The sequence below is a fragment of the Pelophylax lessonae genome (genome assembly GCF_965119305.1).
Source record: "Pelophylax lessonae genome assembly, chromosome: 5".
NCBI classification, from domain to species: Eukaryota; Metazoa; Chordata; class Amphibia; order Anura; family Ranidae; genus Pelophylax; species Pelophylax lessonae.
This window is the reverse complement of record NC_138772.1, coordinates 298,321,030-298,344,219: the sequence shown is the minus strand read 5'-3', so window position 1 is coordinate 298,344,219 and position 23,190 is coordinate 298,321,030.

Below are 23,190 nucleotides of genomic sequence, written 5' to 3'. Positions count from 1 at the left end.
ACGGAATGACAGCATTTCAAAGGCCAATAATTTTGAAATGCTGGCATTCAGGGCCAGGGATCGCGGGTGGGTAGGGGGGTACTTCCTCTTCCTCTCAAGTGTTTGGGAGATGGAAAGCTGAACGCTTCCACGGGACATTGTGGAGATGGTTGTTGGTGACCCAGGTGGTGGTGTTGCTGACAGATCGTCTGTTTGCGGGGTGGCAGGTGCCGGTATCACTACAGATGTGGCTGGAGCGGCCGAGACTGCAGCAGAAGAGGAAGCAGGATGAGCCAGAGACGTTTCTTGGTTTTGAAGGTGTGTACTCCACTGCAGCTCGTGCTTTGCACTTAGATGCCTGATCATGCAGGTTGTGCTCAGGTTGAGAAGGTTTATGCCTCGCTTCAAGCTCTGATTGCACAGGGTGCAAACCACTCGTGTCCTGTCATCAGCACATTTTCTAAAGAACTTCCACGCTAGAGAACTCCTTTGAGCTGACTTTGGTGCGCTCGTTCCCTTGCTGCGTTGGGCAGTAGCGGGCGTAGTGTCTAGGGCACGGCCGCTCCGCTTCTGCACCCTGCTCCCTCTTCTGCTGTGCTGGTGGCTCTGTGCGACCACCGCCTCTTCCTCCAAACTACTCAGGTCACCTGCATGACGTTCATTCCATGTGGGGTCGAGGACCTCATCGTCCTCCACATCATCTTCCACCCAGTCTTCACCCCTGCCCTCCTTGTCGGTCTCCACAATGCTGAACGCCGCAGCAGTTGGCACCTGCGTTTCGTCATCATCGGAGACGTGCTGCGATGATCCTTGCATGTACTCATCTTGAGAAATAAGTGGTTGGGCATCGCTGCACTCAATCTCTTCCACTTCTGGGGCAGGGCTAGGTGGATGGCCCTGGGAAACCCTGCTGACAGAGTCCTCAAAAAGAATAAGAGACTGCTGTATGGCTTGGGGCTCAGACTGCTGGCCTGATTTGCAAGGGGGTGAGGTGAAAGACGGTTGGACATTGGCTGCAGGTGCCAACTCTGACCTTTCTGCAGTAGACTGGGTGGGAGACAATGTGAAGGAACTGGAGGCACTGTCAGCAGCAAACCAATCTACTATCGCCTCAACTTGTTCTGGCCTCATCACTTCTAGGGGCGTTTGATGCCCTACCAAATACTGATGCAGGTTCTGTCGCCTACTCACACTTGAGGAAGGTGTTTCACTTGTGCGTGTAGCTGGCACAGATCGACCACGTCCTCTCCTTGCAACAGGAGCTCTACCAGCAGCACCACGACCCAGGCCACGGCCCTTATTTGACGGTCTCCTCATATTTCTGTAATTTAAGATCTTGCCCTAGAAAGGTTTTTATTGAATAGCGGAATAGGAAATATGATCCAAAAAAGTGTATGTATCTCGCACGTACAAAACCACACTAGGCCCCAATTACTATTGTTTCTACCCCTAAAAGGATGGATGAGGAGTAGGAGGAGTATGGAACAGACAGCACCCTCAAATCTTCAGAAGTATGAGATGAACCCCAAAAACTTGGAAAGGTGGATCTCACACGTACCGACACAGACTATCCCGCAATTCAATTGATCCTCAAAGGTTTTTATTGAATAGCGGAATAGGAAATATGATCAAAAAAAGTGTATGTATCTCGCACGTACACAACCACACTAGGCCCCAATTACTATTGTTTGTACCCCTAAAAGGATGGATGAGGAGTAGGAGGAGGAGTATGGAACAGGCAGCACCCTCAAATCTTCAGAAGTATGAGATGAACCCCAAAAACTTGGAAAGGTGGATCTCACACGTACCGACACAGACTATCCCGCAATTCAATTGATCCTCGAAGGTTTTTATTGAATAGCGGAATAGGAAATATGATCAAAAAAAGTGTATGTATCTCGCACGTACACAACCACACTAGGCCCCAATTACTATTGTTTGTACCCCTAAAAGGATGGTTGAGCAGTAGGAGCAGGAGTATGGAACAGGCAGCACCCTCAAATCTTCAGAAGTATGAGATGAACCCCAACAACTTGGAAAGGTGGATCTCACACGTACCGACACAGACTATCTCGCAATTGAATTGATCCCCAAAGGTTTTAATTGAATAGCGGAATAGAAAATATGATCAAAAAGAAAGTGTATGTATCTCGCACGTACACCACCACACTAGGCCCCAACTACTATTGTTTGTACCCCTAAAAGGATGGTTGAGCAGTAGGAGGAGGAGTATGGAACAGACAGCACCCTCAAATCTTCAGAAGTATGAGATGAACCCCAAAAACTTGGAAAGGTGGATCTCTCTCACACGTACCAACACAGACTATCCCCCAATTTAACTGATCCCCAAAGGTTTTTGATTAAATAGCGGAATAGAAAATATGATCCAAAAAAAGTGTATGTATATCACACGTACACAACCACACTAGGCCCCAATTACTATTGTTTGTACCCCTAAAAGGCTAGATGAGGAGTAGGGGGGGTATGGAACAGGCAGCACCCTCAAACCTTCAGAAGTATGAGATGAACCCCAACAACTTGGAAAGGTGGATCTCTCTCACACGTACCAACACAGACTATCCCCCAATTTAACTGATCCCCAAAGGTTTTTGATTAAATAGCGGAATAGAAAATATGATCCAAAAAAAGTGTATGTATATCACACGTACACAACCACACTAGGCCCCAATTACTATTGTTTGTACCCCTAAAAGGCTAGATGAGGAGTAGGGGGAGTATGGAACAGGCAGCACCCTCAAACCTTCAGAAGTATGAGATGAACCCCAACAACTTGGAAAGGTGGATCTCTCTCACACGTACCAACACAGACTATCCCCCAATTTAACTGATCCCCAAAGGTTTTTGATTAAATAGCGGAATAGAAAATATGATCCAAAAAAAGTGTATGTATATCACACGTACACAACCACACTAGGCCCCAATTACTATTGTTTGTACCCCTAAAAGGCTAGATGAGGAGTAGGGGGGGTATGGAACAGGCAGCACCCTCAAACCTTCAGAAGTATGAGATGAACCCCAACAACTTGGAAAGGTGGATCTCTCTCACACGTACCAACACAGACTATCCCCCAATTTAACTGATCCCCAAAGGTTTTTGATTAAATAGCGGAATAGAAAATATGATCCAAAAAAAGTGTATGTATATCACACGTACACAACCACACTAGGCCCCAATTACTATTGTTTGTACCCCTAAAAGGCTAGATGAGGAGTAGGGGGAGTATGGAACAGGCAGCACCCTCAAACCTTCAGAAGTATGAGATGAACCCCAACAACTTGGAAAGGTGGATCTCTCTCACACGTACCAACACAGACTATCCCCCAATTTAACTGATCCCCAAAGGTTTTTGATTAAATAGCGGAATAGAAAATATGATCCAAAAAAAGTGTATGTATATCACACGTACACAACCACACTAGGCCCCAATTACTATTGTTTGTACCCCTAAAAGGCTAGATGAGGAGTAGGGGGGGTATGGAACAGGCAGCACCCTCAAACCTTCAGAAGTATGAGATGAACCCCAACAACTTGGAAAGGTGGATCTCTCTCACACGTACCAACACAGACTATCCCCCAATTTAACTGATCCCCAAAGGTTTTTGATTAAATAGCGGAATAGAAAATATGATCCAAAAAAAGTGTATGTATATCACACGTACACAACCACACTAGGCCCCAATTACTATTGTTTGTACCCCTAAAAGGCTAGATGAGGAGTAGGGGGGGAATGGAACAGGCAGCACCCTCAAACCTTCAGAAGTATGAGATGAACCCCAAAAACTTGGAAAGGTGGATCTCTCTCACACGTACCAACACAGACTATCCCCCAATTTAACTGATCCCCAAAGGTTTTTGATTAAATAGCGGAATAGAAAATATGATCCAAAAAAAGTGTATGTATATCACACGTACACAACCACACTAGGCCCCAATTACTATTGTTTGTACCCCTAAAAGGCTAGGAGTAGGGGGAGTATGGAACAGGCAGCACCCTCAAACCTTCAGAAGTATGAGATGAACCCCAACAACTTGGAAAGGTGGATCTCTCTCACACGTACCAACACAGACTATCCCCCAATTTAACTGATCCCCAAAGGTTTTTGATTAAATAGCGGAATAGAAAATATGATCCAAAAAAAGTGTATGTATATCACACGTACACAACCACACTGGGCCCCAATTACTATTGTTTGTACCCCTAAAAGGCTAGATGAGGAGTAGGGGGAGTATGGAACAGGCAGCACCCTCAAACCTTCAGAAGTATGAGATGAACCCCAACAACTTGGAAAGGTGGATCTCTCTCACACGTACCAACACAGACTATCCCCCAATTTAACTGATCCCCAAAGGTTTTTGATAAAATAGCGGAATAGAAAATATGATCCAAAAAAAGTGTATGTATATCACACGTACACAACCACACTAGGCCCCAATTACTATTGTTTGTACCCCTAAAAGGCTAGATGAGGAGTAGGGGGGTATGGAACAGGCAGCACCCTCAAACCTTCAGAAGTATGAGATGAACCCCAACAACTTGGAAAGGTGGATCTCTCTCACACGTACCAACACAGACTATCCCCCAATTTAACTGATCCCCAAAGGTTTTTGATTAAATAGCGGAATAGAAAATATGATCCAAAAAAAGTGTATGTATATCACACGTACACAACCACACTAGGCCCCAATTACTATTGTTTGTACCCCTAAAAGGCTAGGAGTAGGGGGAGTATGGAACAGGCAGCACCCTCAAACCTTCAGAAGTATGAGATGAACCCCAACAACTTGGAAAGGTGGATCTCTCTCACACGTACCAACACAGACTATCCCCCAATTTAACTGATCCCCAAAGGTTTTTGATTAAATAGCGGAATAGAAAATATGATCCAAAAAAAGTGTATGTATATCACACGTACACAACCACACTAGGCCCCAATTACTATTGTTTGTACCCCTAAAAGGCTAGATGAGGAGTAGGGGGAGTATGGAACAGGCAGCACCCTCAAACCTTCAGAAGTATGAGATGAACCCCAACAACTTGGAAAGGTGGATCTCTCTCACACGTACCAACACAGACTATCCCCCAATTTAACTGATCCCCAAAGGTTTTTGATTAAATAGCGGAATAGAAAATATGATCCAAAAAAAGTGTATGTATATCACACGTACACAACCACACTAGGCCCCAATTACTATTGTTTGTACCCCTGAAAGGCTAGATGAGGAGTAGGGGGGGTATGGAACAGGCAGCACCCTCAAACCTTCAGAAGTATGAGATGAACCCCAACAACTTGGAAAGGTGGATCTCTCTCACACGTACCAACACAGACTATCCCCCAATTTAACTGATCCCCAAAGGTTTTTGATTAAATAGCGGAATAGAAAATATGATCCAAAAAAAGTGTATGTATATCACACGTACACAACCACACTAGGCCCCAATTACTATTGTTTGTACCCCTAAAAGGCTAGATGAGGAGTAGGGGGGGTATGGAACAGGCAGCACCCTCAAATCTTCAGAAGTATGAGATGAACCCCAAAAACTTGGAAAGGTGGATCTCTCTCACACGTACCAACACAGACTATCCCCCAATTTAACTGATCCCCAAAGGTTTTTGATTAAATAGCGGAATAGAAAATATGATCCAAAAAAAGTGTATGTATATCACACGTACACAACCACACTAGGCCCCAATTACTATTGTTTGTACCCCTAAAAGGCTAGATGAGGAGTAGGGGGGGTATGGAACAGGCAGCACCCTCAAACCTTCAGAAGTATGAGATGAACCCCAACAACTTGGAAAGGTGGATCTCTCTCACACGTACCAACACAGACTATCCCCCAATTTAACTGATCCCCAAAGGTTTTTGATTAAATAGCGGAATAGAAAATATGATCCAAAAAAAGTGTATGTATATCACACGTACACAACCACACTAGGCCCCAATTACTATTGTTTGTACCCCTAAAAGGCTAGATGAGGAGTAGGGGGGGTATGGAACAGGCAGCACCCTCAAACCTTCAGAAGTATGAGATGAACCCCAACAACTTGGAAAGGTGGATCTCTCTCACACGTACCAACACAGACTATCCCCCAATTTAACTGATCCCCAAAGGTTTTTGATTAAATAGCGGAATAGAAAATATGATCCAAAAAAAGTGTATGTATATCACACGTACACAACCACACTAGGCCCCAATTACTATTGTTTGTACCCCTAAAAGGCTAGATGAGGAGTAGGGGGGGTATGGAACAGGCAGCACCCTCAAACCTTCAGAAGTATGAGATGAACCCCAAAAACTTGGAAAGGTGGATCTCTCTCACACGTACCAACACAGACTATCCCCCAATTTAACTGATCCCCAAAGGTTTTTGATTAAATAGCGGAATAGAAAATATGATCCAAAAAAAGTGTATGTATATCACACGTACACAACCACACTAGGCCCCAATTACTATTGTTTGTACCCCTAAAAGGCTAGGAGTAGGGGGAGTATGGAACAGGCAGCACCCTCAAACCTTCAGAAGTATGAGATGAACCCCAACAACTTGGAAAGGTGGATCTCTCTCACACGTACCAACACAGACTATCCCCCAATTTAACTGATCCCCAAAGGTTTTTGATTAAATAGCGGAATAGAAAATATGATCCAAAAAAAGTGTATGTATATCACACGTACACAACCACACTGGGCCCCAATTACTATTGTTTGTACCCCTAAAAGGCTAGATGAGGAGTAGGGGGAGTATGGAACAGGCAGCACCCTCAAACCTTCAGAAGTATGAGATGAACCCCAACAACTTGGAAAGGTGGATCTCTCTCACACGTACCAACACAGACTATCCCCCAATTTAACTGATCCCCAAAGGTTTTTGATAAAATAGCGGAATAGAAAATATGATCCAAAAAAAGTGTATGTATATCACACGTACACAACCACACTAGGCCCCAATTACTATTGTTTGTACCCCTAAAAGGCTAGATGAGGAGTAGGGGGGGTATGGAACAGGCAGCACCCTCAAACCTTCAGAAGTATGAGATGAACCCCAACAACTTGGAAAGGTGGATCTCTCTCACACGTACCAACACAGACTATCCCCCAATTTAACTGATCCCCAAAGGTTTTTGATTAAATAGCGGAATAGAAAATATGATCCAAAAAAAGTGTATGTATATCACACGTACACAACCACACTAGGCCCCAATTACTATTGTTTGTACCCCTAAAAGGCTAGGAGTAGGGGGAGTATGGAACAGGCAGCACCCTCAAACCTTCAGAAGTATGAGATGAACCCCAACAACTTGGAAAGGTGGATCTCTCTCACACGTACCAACACAGACTATCCCCCAATTTAACTGATCCCCAAAGGTTTTTGATTAAATAGCGGAATAGAAAATATGATCCAAAAAAAGTGTATGTATATCACACGTACACAACCACACTAGGCCCCAATTACTATTGTTTGTACCCCTAAAAGGCTAGATGAGGAGTAGGGGGAGTATGGAACAGGCAGCACCCTCAAACCTTCAGAAGTATGAGATGAACCCCAACAACTTGGAAAGGTGGATCTCTCTCACACGTACCTTTACAGACTATCCCCCAATTTAACTGATCCCCAAAGGTTTTTGATTAAATAGCGGAATAGAAAATATGATCCAAAAAAAGTGTATGTATATCACACGTACACAACCACACTAGGCCCCAATTACTATTGTTTGTACCCCTAAAAGGCTAGATGAGGAGTAGGGGGGGTATGGAACAGGCAGCACCCTCAAACCTTCAGAAGTATGAGATGAACCCCAACAACTTGGAAAGGTGGATCTCTCTCACACGTACCAACACAGACTATCCCCCAATTTAACTGATCCCCAAAGGTTTTTGATTAAATAGCGGAATAGAAAATATGATCCAAAAAAAGTGTATGTATATCACACGTACACAACCACACTAGGCCCCAATTACTATTGTTTGTACCCCTAAAAGGCTAGATGAGGAGTAGGGGGGGTATGGAACAGGCAGCACCCTCAAATCTTCAGAAGTATGAGATGAACCCCAAAAACTTGGAAAGGTGGATCTCTCTCACACGTACCAACACAGACTATCCCCCAATTTAACTGATCCCCAAAGGTTTTTGATTAAATAGCGGAATAGAAAATATGATCCAAAAAAAGTGTATGTATATCACACGTACACAACCACACTAGGCCCCAATTACTATTGTTTGTACCCCTAAAAGGCTAGATGAGGAGTAGGGGGGGTATGGAACAGGCAGCACCCTCAAACCTTCAGAAGTATGAGATGAACCCCAACAACTTGGAAAGGTGGATCTCTCTCACACGTACCAACACAGACTATCCCCCAATTTAACTGATCCCCAAAGGTTTTTGATTAAATAGCGGAATAGAAAATATGATCCAAAAAAAGTGTATGTATATCACACGTACACAACCACACTAGGCCCCAATTACTATTGTTTGTACCCCTAAAAGGCTAGATGAGGAGTAGGGGGGGTATGGAACAGGCAGCACCCTCAAACCTTCAGAAGTATGAGATGAACCCCAACAACTTGGAAAGGTGGATCTCTCTCACACGTACCAACACAGACTATCCCCCAATTTAACTGATCCCCAAAGGTTTTTGATTAAATAGCGGAATAGAAAATATGATCCAAAAAAAGTGTATGTATATCACACGTACACAACCACACTAGGCCCCAATTACTATTGTTTGTACCCCTAAAAGGCTAGATGAGGAGTAGGGGGGGTATGGAACAGGCAGCACCCTCAAACCTTCAGAAGTATGAGATGAACCCCAACAACTTGGAAAGGTGGATCTCTCTCACACGTACCAACACAGACTATCCCCCAATTTAACTGATCCCCAAAGGTTTTTGATTAAATAGCGGAATAGAAAATATGATCCAAAAAAAGTGTATGTATATCACACGTACACAACCACACTAGGCCCCAATTACTATTGTTTGTACCCCTAAAAGGCTAGATGAGGAGTAGGGGGGGTATGGAACAGGCAGCACCCTCAAACCTTCAGAAGTATGAGATGAACCCCAACAACTTGGAAAGGTGGATCTCTCTCACACATACCAACACAGACTATCCCCCAATTTAACTGATCCCCAAAGGTTTTTGATTAAATAGCGGAATAGAAAATATGATCCAAAAAAAGTGTATGTATATCACACGTACACAACCACACTGGGCCCCAATTACTATTGTTTGTACCCCTAAAAGGCTAGATGAGGAGTAGGGGGAGTATGGAACAGGCAGCACCCTCAAACCTTCAGAAGTATGAGATGAACCCCAACAACTTGGAAAGGTGGATCTCTCTCACACGTACCAACACAGACTATCCCCCAATTTAACTGATCCCCAAAGGTTTTTGATTAAATAGCGGAATAGAAAATATGATCCAAAAAAAGTGTATGTATATCACACGTACACAACCACACTGGGCCCCAATTACTATTGTTTGTACCCCTAAAAGGCTAGATGAGGAGTAGGGGAAGTATGGAACAGGCAGCACCCTCAAACCTTCAGAAGTATGAGATGAACCCCAACAACTTGGAAAGGTGGATCTCTCTCACACGTACCAACACAGACTATCCCCCAATTTAACTGATCCCCAAAGATTTTTGATTAAATAGCGGAATAGAAAATATGATCCAAAAAAAGTGTATGTATATCACACGTACACAACCACACTAGGCCCCAATTACTATTGTTTGTACCCCTAAAAGGCTAGATGAGGAGTAGGGGGGGTATGGAACAGGCAGCACCCTCAAACCTTCAGAAGTATGAGATGAACCCCAACAACTTGGAAAGGTGGATCTCTCTCACACGTACCAACACAGACTATCCCCCAATTTAACTGATCCCCAAAGGTTTTTGATTAAATAGCGGAATAGAAAATATGATCCAAAAAAAGTGTATGTATATCACACGTACACAACCACACTAGGCCCCAATTACTATTGTTTGTACCCCTAAAAGGCTAGGAGTAGGGGGAGTATGGAACAGGCAGCACCCTCAAACCTTCAGAAGTATGAGATGAACCCCAACAACTTGGAAAGGTGGATCTCTCTCACACGTACCAACACAGACTATCCCCCAATTTAACTGATCCCCAAAGGTTTTTGATTAAATAGCGGAATAGAAAATATGATCCAAAAAAAGTGTATGTATATCACACGTACACAACCACACTAGGCCCCAATTACTATTGTTTGTACCCCTAAAAGGCTAGATGAGGAGTAGGGGGAGTATGGAACAGGCAGCACCCTCAAATCTTCAGAAGTATGAGATTGTGTTCACTGTACCCCACAAAGATTGAGTTCACTGCACCCCACAATGATTGTGTTCACTGCACCCCACAAAGATTGTGTTCACTGCACCTCACAAAGATTGTGTTCACTGTACCCCCCAAAGATTGTGTTCACTGCACCCCACAAAGATTCTGTTCACTGTACCCCACAAAGATTGTGTTCACTGCACCCTAAAAGGATGTTGTTCACTGCACCCCACAAAGATTGTGTTCACTGCACCCTAAAAGGATGTTGTTCACTGCACCCCAAAAAGATTGTGTTCACTGTACCCCCCCAAAGATTGTGTTCACTGCACCCCACAAAGATTGTGTTCACTGCACCCCAAAAAGATTGTGTTCACTGTACCCCCCTAAGATTGTGTTCACTGCACCCCAAAAAGATTGTGTTCACTGTACCCCCCAAAGATTGTGTTCACTGCACCCCACAAAGATTCTGTTCACTGTACCCCACAAAGATTGTGTTCACTGCACCCCAAAAAGATTGTGTTCACTGTACCCCCCCAAAGATTGTGTTCACTGCACCCCACAAAGATTCTGTTCACTGCACCCCACAAAGGATTTTGTTCACTGCACCCCAAAAAGATTGTGTTCACTGCACCCCAAAAAGGATTTTGATCACTGCACCCCAAAAAGGATGTTGTTCACTGCACCCCAAAAATGATTTTGTTCACTCCACCCCAAAAAGATTGTGTTCACTGCACCCCACAAAGATTGTGTTCACTGCACCCCAAAAAGATTGTGTTCACTGTACCCCCCAAAGATTGTGTTCACTGCACCCCACAAAGATTCTGTTCACTGTACCCCACAAAGATTGTGTTCACTGCACCCCAAAAAGATTGTGTTCACTGCACCCCAAAAAGGATGTTGTTCACTGCACCCCAAAAAGGATGTTGTTCACTCCACCCCAAAAAGATTGTGTTCACTGCACCCCACAAAGATTGTGTTCACTGCACCCCAAAAAGATTGTGTTCACTGCACCCCAAAAATGATTTTGTTCACTGCACCCCAAAAAGGATTTTGTTCACTGCACCCCAAAAAGGATGTTGTTCACTCCACCCCAAAAAGATTGTGTTCACTGCACCCCAAAAAGATTGTGTTCACTGCACCCCACAAAGGGTTTTGTTCACTGCACCCCAAAAAGATTGTGTTCACTGCACCCCAAAAAGGATGTTGTTCACTGCACCCCAAAAAGGATTTTGTTCACTGCACCCCAAAAAGATTGTGTTCACTGCACCCCACAAAGGATTTTGTTCACTGCACCCCACAAAGATTGTGTTCACTGCACACCAAAAAGGATTGTGTTCACTGCACCCCAAAAAGATTTTGTTCACTGCACCCCAAAAAGATTGTGTTCACTGCAGCCCAAAAAGATTGTGTTCACTGCAGCCCAAAAAGATTGTGTTCACTGCAGCCCAAAAAGATTGTGTTCACTGCAGCCCAAAAAGATTGTGTTCACTGCAGCTCACACACAGAAAAATGGATGTGGATCACTGACACCTGCCTATCTCCAATCCCACACCACACAGCAATATCGATTGTAGTTTGTAGAACACAGTTTCCCTAAAATTCAGCAGACTCTGTCCCTAACAGGATTGAGAAGAGATCGTAGATCAGGATTGAGTGCAGATTCACCCCACCCCCCACACAGCAATATTGATTGTAGTTTGTAGAAGACACTGACCCTATAATTCAGCAGACTCTATCCCTAAAATGCCTACAACTCGCCCTGCCTAAACACTCCGACCTGTCCCTCAATTCTATCCGGACACAAATGGTTTTTTCCTGCCTATCTTTCCCTAATCAGCAGCCAGCACATTGATGTGTGCTCTGTCCCTTAGCTAAGCAGCAGAATGACGCTGCTGCGGCGGCTGCCTCGAACTTATAAAGACTTGGTCACATGCTTCAGACGGCCAATCACAGCTACTAAGACATTTGCAGGCATGGCTGGGATGGCTTAAGGCACACCAGTTAAACGATTGTTGATTGGCTGTTGAAAGCCCGCCATGAAAAGAGCGCCAAAGCATGCAAAACCCGGAAATAAAACGACCGAACACGGATTTTTACCCGAACATACAGTAAAGTGTCCGTGTCCGTGTTCGGGTAAAAAAAATCCAATTATTCGGTACGAACACGAATAATACAGTCCGTGTTCGCTCAACACTAGTAATGACAATATGCTATCAGAACACAAAAATAGTAGTTAACTAGTATACTTTCTAAGTCCTATCAGATGTCTTACACTCATCACTGCATCAGTGCACTTACACTCTTTACAAATGGTCCCAAACCCCAGAGAGCCTCAACGTTCAGCAAATAGACAACAATAGGTATTTTTGTTTTTGGGTATTCAGGAAAGTATATTAAATATTTCACAGGAATTTTGGCATATAATTTAATCCTCCAGAGCCTTGCAGTCAAACAGATGGAAGACACTTGAGCAGCAAAAAAATAATTTTTTGCTATAAGGTAATCAGCCTGAAATACAAAAAAAATAAAAAATAGGGGGGAACCCAGGTTATTCATTGCTGAATGGAATGTGACTAAATCAAAAACTATAAAATACATTTTAAGGAGAATATAAAGGATGAGCTACCTTTTGAATAGTGTACCACAACCAACGTTTTTCACAGCATCTGAGCTGGGGTTTTGTGTAGGCTCCTTTTATACCCTCCTCCACAAAGCTGACATGGCACACGTCAGAACATGATGCAGGGCGGGGAACTGAACCGGCGTTGCCAGGAGACCAAGAAATGGCCGGTCATCTCCTCAAGCCACCTCCTCCATGCGTCACTCGGTCCCTCCCACCAGAGCATGGACAAGCCACAAGTCTCTGCTGGGATTGAGAGAGGGAGGCAATGAGAGAAGGGAAGGCATCTTCCTGGCCTGGAGGACATGACCGCAGCCGCGCCCCTGACAAACCTGGCGCCACCCCCTGGTGGGGCAGCGCCCGGGCATGCCAAAACACAAAGTGTCATGGATACAACGGACGCATCTGGGATCTGTGAGAGCCGCTGGCGTAGGCAGGCAAGCTGGCGCCAGTGCTATCTTGAGCACATGGCCACTCCGTGGGGAGGAAGAAGTGTGGCAGCTTTCTAGTCCCTGAGGTGTCCTTCTTTTGAACCATGTCTGAGGATGCAGGGGCACTCAGGCAAGCGATTAGGGGTGTCCGTGGTGCAGATGGTTGCCTCGATTTTTTTAATTCTTCGGAAGTCTGGAGGAGCTACTCAGCCATGCATCCGCCCATCAGCGAGATAGCCAATGCTCCCCCATATGAGTATATTTTTTATTCAAAAGATAAGGTGGCATTCATGTAGCTTGAAAGGTGATAAGGTTTATTTTGACATTTCATTTCAAATCTTTTTTATTGAAAATTTTTCAAACAACAGGGTATAACAATAAGCAGGTATGTATAATACGTGTAACAGCTTTTGTGAAACAGTAATCAAGTAATAATCGTAAAACAGGATCCCTTAAACTGAAAAGCTTACATCATCCATAACAGGTATCAAATGGGGGGTTGGAGCATGACTACTTCACTCTATTCCATTGGAAATCACATAACAGTGGGAGTGCGCCATCTAGCGGCCATCAATTAAATTACACACAAATATTCAGATTATACCAGTGGTCCCAGTTGGACCATAAGTCCTTTTCCTTTCGGTAAGACTCACAATTGGGGGTTACAAGCAACTCGTACGTGTGGTGCAGTTGGGTGGTGTGGACGATGTCCTGGAGGGAAGGGGGTTGGCTATTCTTCCATTTTCTAGTAATACTCAGTCTAGTTGCGAATAGGACGTTCAGTACTAGTTTACGGTGCGGTCTTGGGATAGTCTCTATGGTCAAGTTCAAAAGTCCCAGTTCCGGTGTCGGGTTCAGGGGTAGCTGTGTAATGGAGGTTAGCAGCTGGAAAACTTCAGACCAGAGGGCGCGGATTGGTGGGCAGTCCCACAACAGATGTTTAATGGTGCCTAGTTTGCCGCAGGAACGCCAGCATGTCGGAGGAGTGTCATTATGGAAATTCGCTATTATGTCAGGTGTGAGGTACCATCTTAGTGGAATTTTAAGGTGCATTTCTCTAATGGAGGCACTCAAGGAGGCTTTACTACTCAGGGATAGGGCCTTGGACCACTGTTGAGAGGAGAAGGACTCCCCCAGATCTCGTTCCCATTTGAGCAGGGGAGGAGACTTGGAGAAAACGCCTTTTTCGCTTAAAATAGGATAGATAGTGGAGATACCCTTCGCTTTCTGAGAAGAAGACGTGAGGAACTCCCAAATTCTCTTCGGGATGTTGGCCCTGAATTGGGGATTGCGCTTCAGGCAGGACTTGATTTGGACATGTCTGTACCATTCGGTCTTGGGGATATGGAACTCCGAAGACAGTTGTGGGAAAGATTTAAGGATATAGTATAGAGGGCGTCTAGAGTGGTGATTTCATGATCCGTCCAGTGACCCAGATTCATATCTGGGACTACCTGGAGGAGGCTAAGTAGAGGTAGAGAAATAGTCGTGAGCGGGGTGCATTTCCATCGCGAATGTGTCAGTTGCAGCCATGCCGCGATCGAAGCTCTGACGGTCGGAGGCAAGTACGCCGGGACCTTGTCCCTAGTTTGCCTACTACAGAGCCATGAGACGAGGTCTCCGCGAGGAGCTAGATGTTGTTCCAGTTTCCCCCAGACAGTATCTGGGGAGCTCTGGAACCATGGGCGAAGTTGCGAAAGGACGGATGCCAGGTAGTACTCTTCCAGATTGGGCACAGAGGCTCCCCCTGCTTCCCTAGACTTCATTAATATCCCCCTCGCACAACGGGCACGCTTTCCCTGCCATAAATGGCGGGACACCATTGACTGCAATGCTAGTAGGAACGATTTGGGGATGGGGATGGGAATTGACCTGAAAAGGTACAGCAGTTTGGGTAGTGTACACATCTTAAAGGCGGCTAGTCGCCCCGACCATGTCAACTCAAATTTCGCTAGGTTCTTAAGTTCTTTCGATAGTTGGAGTTTGAAGGGGAGGAAATTTGCCTGGAACAGGAGGTTGGTGGATCTGGTGAGGGTTATGCCTAGGTAAGTAACCCCGTCGTCCGCCCATTTGTATGGAAACGATCTAGTGAGAAGGTTTCTAGTTACCCCGTCGATACCAAGGTCTAACATAGTCGATTTGGCCTCGTTCACTTTGTACAACGAGACTTCCCCGAATTCTGCAAGAATAGATTTGATTCGTGGAAGGGAGGATGTTGGGTTCGATACCATCAGGATAACATCATCAGCAAATAAGCTGATGCGGTGTTCCTGAGGTCCCACATGAATCCCGGTGATGCAGGGGTCTGTACGCATTTTTTGGGCCAGGGGCTCAATGGCTAAATTAAAAACCAGGGGCGATAGGGGGCACCCTTGCCGTGTGCCGTTTGTGATATGGAAAGGTGAGGAGAGGGATGTGTCGACCAGGACTCGAGCCGTAGGGTGGGAGTATAGCGCCAGGATAGCAGCATGCATTCTGCCATCTATACCAAATCTGCGGAGAACTTCCTGGAGATATCCCCAGTGGACTCTATCGAATGCCTTCTCTGCATCCAAAGATAGGAGCAGAGAAGGCATTCTATTGGAGTGTGCAGCGTGGATAACATCTATAAGTCTTCTGGTCGCGTCAGCAGATTGTCTACCTAACGTGAAACCCGATTGGTCTTCGTGTATTAGGCTTGGCATCAGTGGCATCAGTCTATTAGCGACTAACTTGGCATAAATTTTAATATCAGAATTGAGCAAGGAGATGGGACGGAAATTTTGTGGGGTTGACGGGTCTTTGCCTGGTTTGGGTAGGGTCACGATGGTAGCTTCAAGCATCTCCGTCGGGAAAGCTGAGGTATCTGCGGCAGCATTGAACACCGCACACAGATGGGGCGCCAGTATGTCTGTCATGCTCTTGTAGTAGTCGTTTATTAGACCATCTGGGCCAGGGGATTTCCCAGTTGGCAAGGACCCTATGGCTGCCTGAACTTCTTCCACTGTGAAGGGGGCATTAAGTTGTGTGGTTTGTACGGGCGAGAGGGAAGGTAGCGAAATACTATCTAGAAACTGCTTTATATGGTCGGAGGTGGGGGGGAGGGTACAGAGTCCTTCAAGTTTTAGAGGGATTCATAGTAGCTGCTGAAAGCGTTAGCTATGTCCCTAGGGTCGTGCAGTCGTTCGTTCGTATGGGGGTGGACGATGGATTTGATTTTAGTTTTAGTACGTTGTCCTTTAAGCTTGGCAGCCAAAAGCTTGCCAGCTTTGTTGCTGGTGGCGTAGTACGTCGCCTTGGCTCTTTGGAGGTTACGTTCGTAAGTGTCTAGGAGATGAGAGCGGAGTTCTCGCCTGAGCGTCAAGAGTCTGGATTTTAAGTCAGTGGAGGGTTTGGTCTGGTTCTGGGTTTCCAGAGCGGCAATATCTTTCGTGAGTTTATCTACCAATTGGGAGCGTCTCCTATTAGTCCTACGCTGCAATTGAATGAGTACCCCTCTACTGAATGCCTTGTGGACGTTCCAAAGAGTCGCGGACTCAGATACCGACCCCTGATTGGTCTCAAAAAATTCGATTAGGGAGTTTTTCAGAAAATCAACATTGTCCGGGCGTTTGAGCAGAGCAGCATTGGCTCTCCAGGGTTTTGTCGCTTTGGGTTTTTGTGACAGTGAGAGTTCAACACTCACTGGGGCGTGATCGGACCATGTGATCGGGGTTATCTCTGAGTCCACTGCCCTTTGGAGTAGAATCAAATCAGACAAGATGACATCAATACGCGAATACGTGTTGTGCACCACAGAGTGGTAGGAGAATTCCCTATCGGAGGGATGATGGCACCTCCAGATGTCATATAGGTCATGCTTGTGGATGAAATTTTGCAAAGACGGAAGGCATCTGGTGGTGGCAGCTGAAGTGTCCACAGATCTGTCTGGGGGGAGGTTGAAGTCACCACACAGCACCAAGGGGCCTTTTTGGACCGAACGGATTTTAGTCATAGTTCTGTTCAGGAACCGGAGTTGGTGAATGTTGGGAGCATATATAGAGACCAAAGTTACTGTAAATCCATCAATGGAGCAGACTATGATCAAGTATCTGCCGTTGGCGTCCGTGACTGAGGTGATTAATTCGAAATCCAAGTCCTTGTGTATGGCCATTAGTACACCCTTCCGTTTCTTAGAGCAAGAGGCTGTGAAAACCGTGGGGTATTCTCTATGGGAGCAGAGGGGAGCATGTTGGTCTAAGAAGTGAGTCTCTTGTACACTAACAATGGCAGCTCTGTTCTTAATGGCAGTGCGCCACAAAGAAGTGCGCTTAGCTGGGTGATTGAGGCCGTTGGCATTGACAGATAGAATTTTAACCGTCATGTGTGCGTGGAGGTGAGTGCGAGGGATCAGTACTCACGGAACCATCGATAGACATAGTGTAGTTAGATGGATGAGTGGAGAGTCGGGAGTTGACAGTGTAGTCTCCTGTAGTCATGTAGAGGAATCTTGCAGAAATGCGGATCTTGAGGGGTTTCCCGGCGATTCCGGGGACAGACACATCTTCTCGAGGCAGATCAGAGTCTGTTACACCTGCAGAAGAGGGAGAAAAGGAACAACACAAGACCAGACAATACAGACATAGAACACAAAAGCAGAAGGAAACCATAGGCTGGGGTAGCCGTCTCCAGTCGGGGGTGAGAACAGTTCAACAGTCAAATGGGCTAAACGCCTCTAGACGACAAGCTGGGAGTGGAACAGGACTCCAGAAAAAAGTCCGGAGAGAGAAAACAAAAAAACAGGATTGCGAGCCCAGTCAATCAAGTGTCTCTCGAGGTGCGTTGCGGCATGGATTGCCATTGTGGGGGAACTCTGCTCGGGGATTTTTTCGCGCCCGGGGGGGTACTGGGTCGGGGATGATGCCCCATGAGTGGAGCAGGGATATGCCCCTATCTAGCGTGGTGATCATGTATGATTCTCCATTCCTCTCCACCGAAATCTTGGAGGGGTGTTTCCATTTGTACGGCAGGTTGTGGTTTCGCAGAGCCTTGGTGATAGTAGAAAGTTGTCTACGTGTGTCCAGAGTATGCTTAGACAGGTCTGCAAAAATTTGTATAGCGGAGTAGGGATCAGGTAGATTGCCCAAGGACCTAGCCTTGTTCAGGATAGCTTCTTTGGTTTGGTAGAAGTGCACACGGAGCAACGTGTCGCGTGGCACATGTTGCGGGAGAAAAGGGGGTTTAGGAACCCTGTGGATACGGTCAATCGTCAGCTCCAGGGGAGTCGCTCCAGGTAAAATCGCTAAAAACGCATCAGTGGCAAATTTGTGTAGCTCAGCAGGAAGTACAGTCTCAGGAATGCCACGGATCTTAAGATTGTTCCTTCTGGAGCGGTCCTCCAGATCTGCGATTTTAGCTTTCAGCCATTGTCGCTCATCCAAACTTTCTTCATGCGCTTCCACCAAATCATTTACTGTAGTTACAATCTCAGATACAGAGGATTCCACAGTGCGAACCCTTTCCCCTAATGAGAGAACTTCAGCAGAAAACTTAGTAGCAAGGGAGACTATATCTGCCTGGAGGGAGGTATGGAGGGCATACATCATGTCCTTTAATGCCGTGTCCATGATAGGTTGGCCAGCTGTGGGGAAGGCAGCGAAGGGAGAGGACCCCAGGGAGATGGGCAGTAGTGGGTTACTCGAGCTCCCAGGCTGTGAGGCCTTGTCTGCGGGATCCAGCCGTATTTTAGATTTGGCCGGGCTTGTACATGCAGGGCTGGATGGAGCAGAGGCAAAAGGAGAAAGGGTACCTGGTTGCTGGTTGCCAGAAGGGGCTGTATCTTCCGGCAGGTCGGTATAATGGACCCTTTGCTTCCCCATCGGGAAGAACGCCGTCAGTTTCTTCGGTCCCTTTACATCCTTCCTCTTGCGGGACATCGCGGTATGTAGCCACAAGCAGCCGGAGTCAGATGAGGGAGAAAATCCTGTTCACGTCGCTGGGGATGGCGCTGGATGGAGTCGTCGGCTGGCGGAGCTAGAGCTCAAGCGTCCATCACTATCCCGCACTGGCCACGCCCCCCTTATTTTGACATTTCAAGATGGCACAAGCTCAACTTCCTCAGGGCCTGAGGAAGACGAGCCTGTGCCTCACTGAAACATCAAAATAATCCTTATTGCTTAGTGTACACCTTTCAGGCCCCATGAGTGCCACCTTATCTTTTGGATATATGTATCATATATGCTTTGCTGAACACCCATTTCCACTGGATTATACAGTATATTTGTAATGATATATTGCATAAGAATATGTATTTTGATCTTGAACTGGTTATTATGTCTCTGCAAATGATTTCTTTTTTCCCAATTTGAAAAATGTAGAAGTGCGCTATGATTTTCCATGATATTATCTCATTCCAAAGCACACTAGTCCTAATTGCATGAAATGTGTAAATTTATTGCCTTTGCAGATTGTTTTCCATCTGTATAGAGGTTCCATTGGGACCCTATTTTATAACATCTTTTGCTTATTAACCCATGTGTGCTGGACTGTGTAAATTGCATCTGTTCAATACCACTTTCCTACATACTTACAATTGTGCTTTTTCCAGGCAATTAATTTCATTTGACAGGAGTTTATTTGATATTAACTATGTATCAGAGATAGGTTTTTATCATTTTAACAGATTTCTGCTTAGCAGACTTGGCAGTACATTGATAGGGAAATCACGGTAAATGTAAAATGTATTTTTTTGTGGTTTGTCTTGGCTTATATTTTCACACACATTGAACAAATGCTAGCTTGATGATATGTTACTGTACGTTTTTTTTTAGTTTACTGTTATACAAGTTGTAAGTATCCAATGCGAAAATTAAAACTCTTCAAAACAGCCTTTATTACCTCAAGCTTAATAGAGCATATGTTTATCTGTTCTATAAAACTTTTTGTAATGCCTATAGAGAACAGGGGAACATTAACATCAGGCCCCAACCTTAATGAACTTACAGTTTAATTTCCCTACCGCAGACGTACACATTATGGTCAGCTTTGGCTGCTATTCTAAGAGTATAGTTTGGGATTGTATAAGGAGACCAGACCACACCAGCACATCGATGGCGAACTACACAATTTGCATGCAGTGATTGCCCTTTGAGAAAACAATACTAGGTGCAAAGTTTGAAATGGAACAAATTATAGAAACCAATAAAACTCCATCTTACTGAAGTCATACTTATAGAAAGGGAGGTTTTTTTTTTTTTTTCTATGATTTAAAGTCCAACCCCTGGTCCTGCACTTTCCTTCAACTGCCACTGCGTCTAAAGATATCTAATACACTACATTATCAAAAGTATTGGGACACCTGCCTTTACACACACTTGAACTTTAACCTCCCTGGCGGTATGATTCTGTCAGGAATTCTGTACCAAAAGCGGTACAATTTTTTTCATGGAAATTTGGCGTTATGTATTATAGGCCTACAATTCTTAGTAATTACTGACTTAAACCTGACCAAAACAAGACTCTGGTAGACATCCCAGATGTGATAAATTTGAAACACAAACGCATTAATTATAATCGAATCAATAATATAATTTATTATCTATATATATCTATATATATACACATATATATATATATATATATATATATATATATATATATACATATACATACACACACATATATATATACATTTTTCACTCTTTGTTATATTGCAGCCATTTGCTAAAATCATTTAGGTTCATTCTTCTTCCTCATGAATGTACACATAGAACCCCATACTGACAGAAAAACACAGAATTGTTGACATTGTTGCAGATTTATTAAAAAAGAAAAACTGAAATATCACATGGTCCTAAGTATTCAGACCCTTTTCTCAGTATTTAGTAGAAGCCCCCTTATGATCTAATACAGCCAGGAGTCTTTTTGGGAAAGATGCAACAAGTCTTTCACATCTGGATTTGGGGATCCTCTGCCATTCCTCCTTGCAGATCCTCTCCAGTTCTGTCAGGTTAGATGGTAAACGTTGGTGGACAGCCATTTTTAAGTCTCTCCAGAGATGCTCAATTGGGTTTAAGTCAGGGCTCTGGCTGGGCCATTCAAGAACAGTCACGGAGTTGTTGTGAAGCCACTCCTTTGTTATTTTAGCTGTGTGCTTAGGGTCATTGTCTTGTTGGAAGGTAAACCTTCGGCCCAGTCTGAGGTCCAGAGCACTCTGGAGAAGGTTTTTGTCCAGGATATCCCTGTACTTGGCCGCATTCATCTTTCCCTCGATTGCAACCAGTCGTCCTGTCCCTGCAGCTGAAAAACACCCCCACAGCATGATGCTGCCACCACCATGCTTCACTGTTGGGACTGTATTGGACAGGTAATGAGCAGTGCATGGTTTTCTCCACGCATACCGCTTAGAATTAAGGCCAAAAAGTTCTATTTTGGTCTCATCAGACCAGAGAATCTTATTTCTCACCATCTTGGAATCCTTCAGGTGTTTTTTTAGCAAACTCCATGCGGGCTTTCATGTGTCTTACACTGAGGAGAGGCTTCCGTCGGGCCACTCTGCCATAAAGCCCCGACTGGTGGAGGGCTGCAGTGATGGTTGACTTTCTACAACTTTCTCCCATCTCCTGACTGCATCTCTGGAGCTCAGCCACAGTGATCTTTGGGTTCTTCTTTACCTCTCTCACCAAGGCTCTTCTCCCCCGATAGCTCAGTTTGGCCGGACGGCCAGCTCTAGGAAGGGTTCTGGTCGTCCCAAATGTCTTCCATTTGAGGATTATGGAGGCCACTGTGCTCTTAGGAACCTTAAGTGCAGCAGAAATCTTTTTGTAACCTTGGCCAGATCTGTGCCTTGCCACAATTCTGTCTCTGAGCTCTTCAGGCAGTTTCTTTGACCTCATGATTCTCATTTGCTCTGAAATGCATTGTGATCTGGAAGGTCTTATATAGACAGGTGTGTGGCTTTCCTAATCAAGTCCAATCAGTATAATCAAACACAGCTGGACTCAAATGAAGGTGTAGAACCATCTCAAGGATGATCAGAAGAAATGGAAAGCACCTGAGTTAAATATATGAGTGTCACAGCAAAGGGTCTGAATACTTAGGACCATGTGATATTTCAGTTTTTCTTTTTTAATAAATCTGCAACAATGTCAACAATTCTGTGTTTTTCTGTCAGTATGGGGTGCTATGTGTACATTCATGAGGAATAAGAATGAACCTAAATGATTTTAGCAAATGGCTGCAATATAACAAAGAGTGAAAAATTTAAGGGGGTCTGAATACTTTCCTACCCACTGTATATAATATAAATGTTGTGTGTGTGTTTGTGTTTTGTGCAACGTTCAATATTTGAATTTCCCTCCCTAGTTCCGCTCCCATGCAGCATTGCTGCTGCAGGGAACGGAACTAGGAAGTCATCACACCGACGGAGGACAGACGAGTGGCGGGGATCTCAGACGGCTGGCGATCTCAGCAATGGGAGATCATCGCTGGATCGCCAGGAGAAGGTAAGAGACCGCTGCGCGCTCTGCCCATCCACCCCGAGCGTGACTCGGGGATACCGATCCTAGCACAGAAAATCCACCCCGAGTCACGCTCGGGGTTACCGCTAGGAGGGTTAATGGCATCCTAGTCTTAGTCTATAGGGTTCAATATTGAGTTGGCCCAGCTTTTGCAGCTACAGGAGCTTCAACTCTTTCAGTTCCAACATGACTGCGCACCACTGCACAAAGCAAGGTCCATAAAGACATGGATGAGCGAGTTTGGGGTGGAGGAACTCGACTGGCTTGCACAAAGTCCTGACCTCAACCTGATAGAACACCTTTGGGATGAATTAGAGCAGAGACTTGCGAACCAGGCCTTTTCGTCCAACATCAGT